The sequence below is a fragment of the Oncorhynchus kisutch genome, linkage group LG11, assembly GCF_002021735.2.
Source record: "Oncorhynchus kisutch isolate 150728-3 linkage group LG11, Okis_V2, whole genome shotgun sequence".
NCBI lineage: Eukaryota > Metazoa > Chordata > Actinopteri > Salmoniformes > Salmonidae > Oncorhynchus > Oncorhynchus kisutch.
The window spans coordinates 85,945,487-85,955,868 of NC_034184.2; positions in this window are offsets into that span (position 1 = coordinate 85,945,487).

The window sequence follows — 10,382 nt, forward strand, 5'->3', positions numbered from 1 at the left end:
GCCCTATAGATTACCAATCACCCTATCCAGAGCCCTATATATTACCAGTCACCCTATCCAGAGCCCTATAGATTACCAGTTACCCTATTCCCTACTGTTGACCAGAGCCCTACAGAGTACCAGACACCCTATTCCCTACTGTTGACCAGAGCCCTATAGATTACCAGTCACCCTATTCCCTACTGTTGACCAGAGACCTATAGATTACCAGTCACCCTATCCAGAGCCCTATGGAGTACCAGTCACCCTATTCCCTACTGTTGACCAGAGCCCTATAGATTACCAGTCACCCTATCCAGAGCCCTATAGATTACCAGTCACCCTATCCAGAGACCTATAGAGTACCAGTCACCCTATCCAGAGCCCTATGGAGTACCAGTCACCCTATTCCCTACTGTTGACCAGAGCCCCATAGATTACCAGTCACCCTATTCCCTACTGTTGACCAGAGCCCTATAGATTACCAGTCACCCTATCCAGAGCCCTATAGATTACCAGTCACCCTATTCCCTACTGTTGATAGGAGCCCTATAGAGTACCAGTCACTCTATTCCCTACTGTTGACCAGAGCCCTATAGATTACCAGTCACCCTATCCAGAGCCCTATAGATTACCAGTCACCCTATTCCCTACTGTTGACCAGAGCCCTATATATTACCAGTCACCCTATCCAGAGCCCTATAGATTACCAGTCACCCTATCCAGAACCCTATAGATTACCAGTCACCATATTCCCTACTGTTGACCAGAGCCCCATAGATTACCAGTCACCCTATTCCCTACTGTTGACCAGAGCCCTATAGATTACCAGTCACCCTATCCAGAGCACTATAGATTACCAGTCACCCTATCCAGAGCCCTATAGATTACCAGTCACCCTTTTCCCTACTGTTGACCAGAGCCCTATAGATTACCAGTCACCCTATCTAGAGCCCTATAGATTACCAGTCACCCTATTCCCTACTGTTGACCAGAGCCCTATAGAGTACCAGTCACCCTATCCAGAGCCCTATATATTACCAGTCACCCTATCCAGAGCCCTATAGATTACCAGTCACTCTATTCCCTACTGTTGACCAGAGCCCTATAGATTACCAGTCACTCTATTCCCTACTGTTGACCAGAGCCCTATAGATTACCAGTCACCCTATTCCCTACTGTTGACCAGAGCCCTATAGATTACCAGTCACCCTATCCAGAGCCCTATAGATTACCAGTCACCCTATCCAGAGCCCTATAGAGTACCAGTCACCCTATCCAGAGCCCTATGGAGTACCAGTCACCCTATTCCCTACTGTTGACCAGAGCCCCATAGATTACCAGTCACCCTATTCCCTACTGTTGACCAGAGCCCTATAGATTACCAGTCACCCTATCCAGAGCCCTATAGATTACCAGTCACCCTATTCCCTACTGTTGATAGGAGCCCTATAGAGTACCAGTCACTCTATTCCCTACTGTTGACCAGAGCCCTATAGATTACCAGTCACCCTATCCAGAGCCCTATAGATTACCAGTCACCCTATTCCCTACTGTTGACCAGAGCCCTATATATTACCAGTCACCCTATCCAGAGCCCTATAGATTACCAGTCACCCTATCCAGAACCCTATAGATTACCAGTCACCATATTCCCTACTGTTGACCAGAGCCCCATAGATTACCAGTCACCCTATTCCCTACTGTTGACCAGAGCCCTATAGATTACCAGTCACCCTATCCAGAGCCCTATAGATTACCAGTCACCCTATCCAGAGCCCTATAGATTACCAGTCACCCTTTTCCCTACTGTTGACCAGAGCCCTATAGATTACCAGTCACCCTATCTAGAGCCCTATAGATTACCAGTCACCCTATTCCCTACTGTTGACCAGAGCCCTATAGAGTACCAGTCACCCTATCCAGAGCCCTATATATTACCAGTCACCCTATCCAGAGCCCTATAGATTACCAGTCACTCTATTCCCTACTGTTGACCAGAGCCCTATAGATTACCAGTCACTCTATTCCCTACTGTTGACCAGAGCCCTATAGATTACCAGTCACACTATTCCCTACTGTTGGCCAGAGCCCTATAGATTACCAGTCACGCTATTCCCTACTGTTGGCCAGAGCCCTATAGATTACCAGTCACTCTATTCCCTACTGTTGACCAGAGCCCTATAGATTACCAGTCACCCTATTCCCTACTGTTGACCAGAGCCCTACAGAGTACCAGTCACCCTATTCCCTACTGTTGACCAGAGCCCTATAGATTACCAGTCACCCTATCCAGAGCCCTATAGATTACCAGTCACCCTATCCAGAGCCCTATAGATTACCAGTCACCCGATTCCCTACTGTTGACCAGAGCCCTATAGATTACCAGTCACCCTATTCCCTACTGTTGACCAGAGCCCTACAGAGTACCAGTCACCCTATTCCCTACTGTTGACCAGAGCCCTATAGATTACCAGTCACCCTATTCCCTACTGTTGACCAGAGCCCTACAGAGTACCAGTCACCCTATTCCCTACTGTTGACCAGAGACCTATAGATTACCAGTCACCCTATCCAGAGCCCTATGGAGTACCAGTCACCCTATTCCCTACTGTTGACCAGAGCACCATAGATTACAAGTCACCCTATCCAGAGCCCTATAGATTACCAGTCACCCTATCCAGAGCCCTATAGAAAACCAGTCACCCTATCCAGAGCCCTATGGAGTACCAGTCACCCTATTCCCTACTGTTGACCAGAGCCCTACAGAGTACCAGTCACCCTATTCCCTACTGTTGACCAGAGCCCTATAGATTACCAGTCACCCTATCCAGAGCCCTATAGATTACCAGTCACCCTATCCAGAGCCCTATAGATTACCAGTCACCCGATTCCCTACTGTTGACCAGAGCCCTATAGATTACCAGTCACCCTATTCCCTACTGTTGACCAGAGCCCTACAGAGTACCAGTCACCCTATTCCCTACTGTTGACCAGAGCCCTATAGATTACCAGTCACCCTATTCCCTACTGTTGACCAGAGCCCTACAGAGTACCAGTCACCCTATTCCCTACTGTTGACCAGAGACCTATAGATTACCAGTCACCCTATCCAGAGCCCTATGGAGTACCAGTCACCCTATTCCCTACTGTTGACCAGAGCACCATAGATTACAAGTCACCCTATCCAGAGCCCTATAGATTACCAGTCACCCTATCCAGAGCCCTATAGAAAACCAGTCACCCTATCCAGAGCCCTATGGAGTACCAGTCACCCTATTCCCTACTGTTGACCAGAGCCCTATGGAGTACCAGTCACCCTATTCCCTACTGTTGACCAGAGCCCTATAGATTACCAGTCACACTATTCCCTACTGTTGGCCAGAGCCCTATAGATTACCAGTCACGCTATTCCCTACTGTTGGCCAGAGCCCTATAGATTACCAGTCACTCTATTCCCTACTGTTGACCAGAGCCCTATAGATTACCAGTCACCCTATTCCCTACTGTTGACCAGAGCCCTACAGAGTACCAGTCACCCTATTCCCTACTGTTGACCAGAGCCCTATAGATTACCAGTCACCCTATCCAGAGCCCTATAAATGACCAGTCACCCTATTCCCTACTGTTGACCAGAGCCCAATAGATTACCAGTCACCCTATCCAGAGCCCTATAGAAAACCAGTCACCCTATCCAGAGCCCTATGGAGTACCAGTCACCCTATTCCCTACTGTTGACCAGAGCCCTATGGAGTACCAGTCATCCTATTCCCTACTGTTGACCAGAGCCCTATAGATTACCAGTCACACTATTCACAACTGTTGGCCAGAGCCCTATAGATTACCAGTCACGCTATTCCCTACTGTTGGCCAGAGCCCTATAGATTACCAGTCACTCTATTCCCTACTGTTGACCAGAGCCCTATAGATTACCAGTCACCCTATTCCCTACTGTTGACCAGAGCCCTACAGAGTACCAGTCACCCTATTCCCTACTGTTGACCAGAGCCCTATAGATTACCAGTCACCCTATCCAGAGCCCTATAAATGACCAGTCACCCTATTCCCTACTGTTGACCAGAGCCCAATAGATTACCAGTCACCCTATCCAGAGCCCTATAGAGTACCAGTCAGCCTATGCAGAGCCCTATAGATTACCAGTCACCCTATTCCCTACTGTTGACCAGAGCCCTATAGAGTACCAGTCACCCTATCCAGAGCCCTATATATTACCAGTCACCCTATCCAGAGCCCTATAGATTACCAGTTACCCTATTCCCTACTGTTGACCAGAGCCCTACAGAGTACCAGTCACCCTATTCCCTACTGTTGACCAGAGCCCTATAGATTACCAGTCACCCTATTCCCTACTGTTGACCAGAGACCTATAGATTACCAGTCACCCTATCCAGAGCCCTATGGAGTACCAGTCACCCTATTCCCTACTGTTGACCAGAGCCCTATAGATTACCAGTCACCCTATCCAGAGCCCTATAGATTACCAGTCACCCTATCCAGAGCCCTATAGAGTACCAGTCACCCTATCCAGAGCCCTATGGAGTACCAGTCACCCTATTCCCTACTGTTGACCAGAGCCCCATAGATTACCAGTCACCCTATTCCCTACTGTTGACCAGAGCCCTATAGATTACCAGTCACCCTATCCAGAGCCCTATAGATTACCAGTCACTCTATTCCCTACTGTTGATAGGAGCCCTATAGATTACCAGTCACCCTATCCAGAGCCCTATAGATTACCAGTCACTCTATTCCCTACTGTTGACCAGAGCCCTATAGATTACCAGTCACCCTATCCAGAGCCCTATAGATTACCAGTCACCCTATTCCCTACTGTTGACCAGAGCCCTATATATTACCAGTCACCCTATCCAGAGCCCTATAGATTACCAGTCACCCTATCCAGAACCCTATAGATTACCAGTCACCATATTCCCTACTGTTGACCAGAGCCCCATAGATTACCAGTCACCCTATTCCCTACTGTTGACCAGAGCCCTATAGATTACCAGTCACCCTATCCAGAGCCCTATAGATTACCAGTCACCCTATTCCCTACTGTTGACCAGAGCCCTATAGATTACCAGTCACCCTATCTAGAGCCCTATAGATTACCAGTCACCCTATTCCCTACTGTTGACCAGAGCCCTATAGAGTACCAGTCACCCTATCCAGAGCCCTATATATTACCAGTCGCCCTATCCAGAGCCCTATAGATTACCAGTCACTCTATTCCCTACTGTTGACCAGAGCCCTATAGATTACCAGTCACCATATTCCCTACTGTTGACCAGAGCCCCATAGATTACCAGTCACCCTATTCCCTACTGTTGACCAGAGCCCTATAGATTACCAGTCACCCTATCCAGAGCCCTATAGATTACCAGTCACCCTATTCCCTACTGTTGACCAGAGCCCTATAGATTACCAGTCACCCTATCTAGAGCCCTATAGATTACCAGTCACCCTATTCCCTACTGTTGACCAGAGCCCTATAGAGTACCAGTCACCCTATCCAGAGCCCTATATATTACCAGTCGCCCTATCCAGAGCCCTATAGATTACCAGTCACTCTATTCCCTACTGTTGACCAGAGCCCTATAGATTACCAGTCACTCTATTCCCTACTGTTGACCAGAGCCCTATAGATTACCAGTCACCCTATTCCCTACTGTAGACCAGAGACCTATAGATTACCAGTCACCCTATTCCCTACTGTTGACCAGAGCCCTATAGATTACCAGTCACCCTATCCAGAGCCCTATAGATTACCAGTCACCCTATCCAGAGCCCTATAGATTACCAGTCACCCTATTCCCTACTGTTGACCAGAGCCCTATAGATTACCAGTCACCCTATTCCCTACTGTTGACCAGAGCCCTACAGAGTACCAGTCACCCTATTCCCTACTGTTGACCAGAGCCCTATAGATTACCAGTCACCCTATTCCCTACTGTTGACCAGAGCCCTACAGAGTACCAGTCACCCTATTCCCTACTGTTGACCAGAGACCTATAGATTACCAGTCACCCTATCCAGAGCCCTATGGAGTACCAGTCACCCTATTCCCTACTGTTGACCAGAGCCCTACAGAGTACCAGTCACCCTATTCCCTACTGTTGACCAGAGCCCTATAGATTACCAGTCACCCTATCCAGAGCCCTATAAATGACCAGTCACCCTATTCCCTACTGTTGACCAGAGCCCAATAGATTACCAGTCACCCTATCCAGAGCCCTATAGAAAACCAGTCACCCTATCCAGAGCCCTATGGAGTACCAGTCACCCTATTCCCTACTGTTGACCAGAGCCCTATGGAGTACCAGTCATCCTATTCCCTACTGTTGACCAGAGCCCTATAGATTACCAGTCACACTATTCCCTACTGTTGGCCAGAGCCCTATAGATTACAAGTCACGCTATTCCCTACTGTTGGCCAGAGCCCTATAGATTACCAGTCACTCTATTCCCTACTGTTGACCAGAGCCCTATAGATTACCAGTCACCCTATTCCCTACTGTTGACCAGAGCCCTACAGAGTACCAGTCACCCTATTCCCTACTGTTGACCAGAGCCCTATAGATTACCAGTCACCCTATCCAGAGCCCTATAAATGACCAGTCACCCTATTCCCTACTGTTGACCAGAGCCCAATAGATTACCAGTCACCCTATCCAGAGCCCTATAGAGTACCAGTCAGCCTATCCAGAGCACTATAGATTACCAGTCACCCTATTCCCTACTGTTGACCAGAGCCCTATAGAGTACCAGTCACCCTATCCAGAGCCCTATATATTACCAGTCACCCTATCCAGAGCCCTATAGATTACCAGTTACCCTATTCCCTACTGTTGACCAGAGCCCTACAGAGTACCAGTCACCCTATTCCCTACTGTTGACCAGAGCCCTATAGATTACCAGTCACCCTATTCCCTACTGTTGACCAGAGACCTATAGATTACCAGTCACCCTATCCAGAGCCCTATGGAGTACCAGTCACCATATTCCCTACTGTTGACCAGAGCCCTATAGATTACCAGTCACCCTATCCAGAGCCCTATAGATTACCAGTCACCCTATCCAGAGCCCTATAGAGTACCAGTCACCCTATCCAGAGCCCTATGGAGTACCAGTCACCCTATTCCCTACTGTTGACCAGAGCCCCATAGATTACCAGTCACCCTATTCCCTACTGTTGACCAGAGCCCTATAGATTACCAGTCACCCTATCCAGAGCCCTATAGATTACCAGTCACCCTATTCCCTACTGTTGATAGGAGCCCTATAGATTACCAGTCACCCTATCCAGAGCCCTATAGATTACCAGTCACTCTATTCCCTACTGTTGACCAGAGCCCTATAGATTACCAGTCACCCTATCCAGAGCCCTATAGATTACCAGTCACCCTATTCCCTACTGTTGACCAGAGCCCTATATATTACCAGTCACCCTATCCAGAGCCCTATAGATTACCAGTCACCCTATCCAGAACCCTATAGATTACCAGTCACCATATTCCCTACTGTTGACCAGAGCCCCATAGATTACCAGTCACCCTATTCCCTACTGTTGACCAGAGCCCTATAGATTACCAGTCACCCTATCCAGAGCCCTATAGATTACCAGTCACCCTATTCCCTACTGTTGACCAGAGCCCTATAGATTACCAGTCACCCTATCTAGAGCCCTATAGATTACCAGTCACCCTATTCCCTACTGTTGACCAGAGCCCTATAGAGTACCAGTCACCCTATCCAGAGCCCTATATATTACCAGTCACCCTATCCAGAGCCCTATAGATTACCAGTCACTCTATTCCCTACTGTTGACCAGAGCCCTATAGATTACCAGTCACTCTATTCCCTACTGTTGACCAGAGCCCTATAGATTACCAGTCACCCTATTCCCTACTGTAGACCAGAGACCTATAGATTACCAGTCACCCTATTCCCTACTGTTGACCAGAGCCCTATAGATTACCAGTCACCCTATCCAGAGCCCTATAGATTACCAGTCACCCTATCCAGAGCCCTATAGATTACCAGTCACCCTATTCCCTACTGTTGACCAGAGCCCTATAGATTACCAGTCACCCTATTCCCTACTGTTGACCAGAGCCCTACAGAGTACCAGTCACCCTATTCCCTACTGTTGACCAGAGCCCTATAGATTACCAGTCACCCTATTCCCTACTGTTGACCAGAGCCCTACAGAGTACCAGTCACCCTATTCCCTACTGTTGACCAGAGACCTATAGATTACCAGTCACCCTATCCAGAGCCCTATGGAGTACCAGTCACCCTATTCCCTACTGTTGACCAGAGCACCATAGATTACCAGTCACCCTATCCAGAGCCCTATAGATTACCAGTCACCCTATCCAGAGCCCTATAGAAAACCAGTCACCCTATCCAGAGCCCTATGGAGTACCAGTCACCCTATTCCCTACTGTTGACCAGAGCCCTATGGAGTACCAGTCACCCTATTCCCTACTGTTGACCAGAGCCCTATAGATTACCAGTCACCCTATCCAGAGCCCTATAAATGACCAGTCACCCTATTCCCTACTGTTGACCAGAGCCCAATAGATTACCAGTCACCCTATCCAGAGCCCTATAGAGTACCAGTCAGCCTATCCAGAGCACTATAGATTACCAGTCACCCTATTCCCTACTGTTGACCAGAGCCCTATAGAGTACCAGTCACCCTATCCAGAGCCCTATATATTACCAGTCACCCTATCCAGAGCCCTATAGATTACCAGTCACTCTATTCCCTACTCTTGACCAGAGCCCTATAGATTACCAGTCACTCTATTCCCTACTGTTGACCAGAGCCCTATAGATTACCAGTCACCCTATTCCCTACTGTAGACCAGAGACCTATAGATTACCAGTCACCCTATTCCCTACTGTTGACCAGAGCCCTATAGATTACCAGTCACCCTATTCCCTACTGTTGACCAGAGCCCTATAGATTACCAGTCACCCTATCTAGAGCCCTATAGATTACCAGTCACCCTATTCCCTACTGTTGGCCAGAGCCCTATAGATTACCAGTCACCCTATTCCCTACTGTTGACCAGAGCCCTATAGATTACCAGTCACCCTATTCCCTACTGTTGACCAGAGCCCTACAGAGTACCAGTCACCCTATTCCCTACTGTTGACCAGAGCCCTACAGAGTACCAGTCACCCTATTCCCTACTGTTGACCAGAGACCTATAGATTACCAGTCACCCTATCCAGAGCCCTATGGAGTACCAGTCACCCTATTCCCTACTGTTGACCAGAGCCCTATAGATTACCAGTCACCCTATCCAGAGCCCTATAGATTACCAGTCACCCTATCCAGAGCCCTATAGAAAACCAGTCACCCTATCCAGAGCCCTATGGAGTACCAGTCACCCTATTCCCTACTGTTGACCAGAGCCCTATGGAGTACCAGTCACCCTATTCCCTACTGTTGACCAGAGCCCTATAGATTACCAGTCACCCTATCCAGAGCCCTATAGATTACCAGTCACACTATTCCCTACTGTTGGCCAGAGCCCTATAGATTACCAGTCACTCTATTCCCTACTGTTGACCAGAGCCCTATAGATTACCAGTCACCCTATTCCCTACTGTTGACCAGAGCCCTACAGAGTACCAGTCACCCTATCCAGAGCCCTATGGAGTACCAGTCACCCTATTCCCTACTGTTGATCAGAGCCCTATAGATTACCAGTCACCCTATCCAGAGCCCTATAGATTACCAGTCACAATATCCAGAGCCCTATAGAAAACCAGTCACCCTCTCCAGAGCCCTATGGAGTACCAGTCACCCTATTCCCTACTGTTGACCAGAGCCCTATAGATTACCAGTCACCCTATCCAGAGCCCTATAGATTACCAGTCACCCTATCCAGAGCCCTATAGATTACCAGTCACCCTATTCCCTACTGTTGACCAGAGCCCTACAGAGTACCAGTCACCCTATTCCCTACTGTTGACCAGAGCCCTACAGAGTACCAGTCACCCTATTCCCTACTGTTGACCAGAGACCTATAGATTACCAGTCACCCTATCCAGAGCCCTATGGAGTACCAGTCACCCTATTCCCTACTGTTGACCAGAGCCCTATAGATTACCAGTCACCCTATCCAGAGCCCTATAGATTACCAGTCACCCTATCCAGAGCCCTATAGATTACCAGTCACCCTATCCAGAGCCCTATGGAGTACCAGTCACCCTATTCCCTACTGTTGACCAGAGCCCTATGGAGTACCAGTCACCCTATTCCCTACTGTTGACCAGAGCCCTATAGATTACCAGTCACCCTATCCAGAGCCCTATAGATTACCAGTCACACTATTCCCTACTGTTGGCCAGAGCCCTATAGA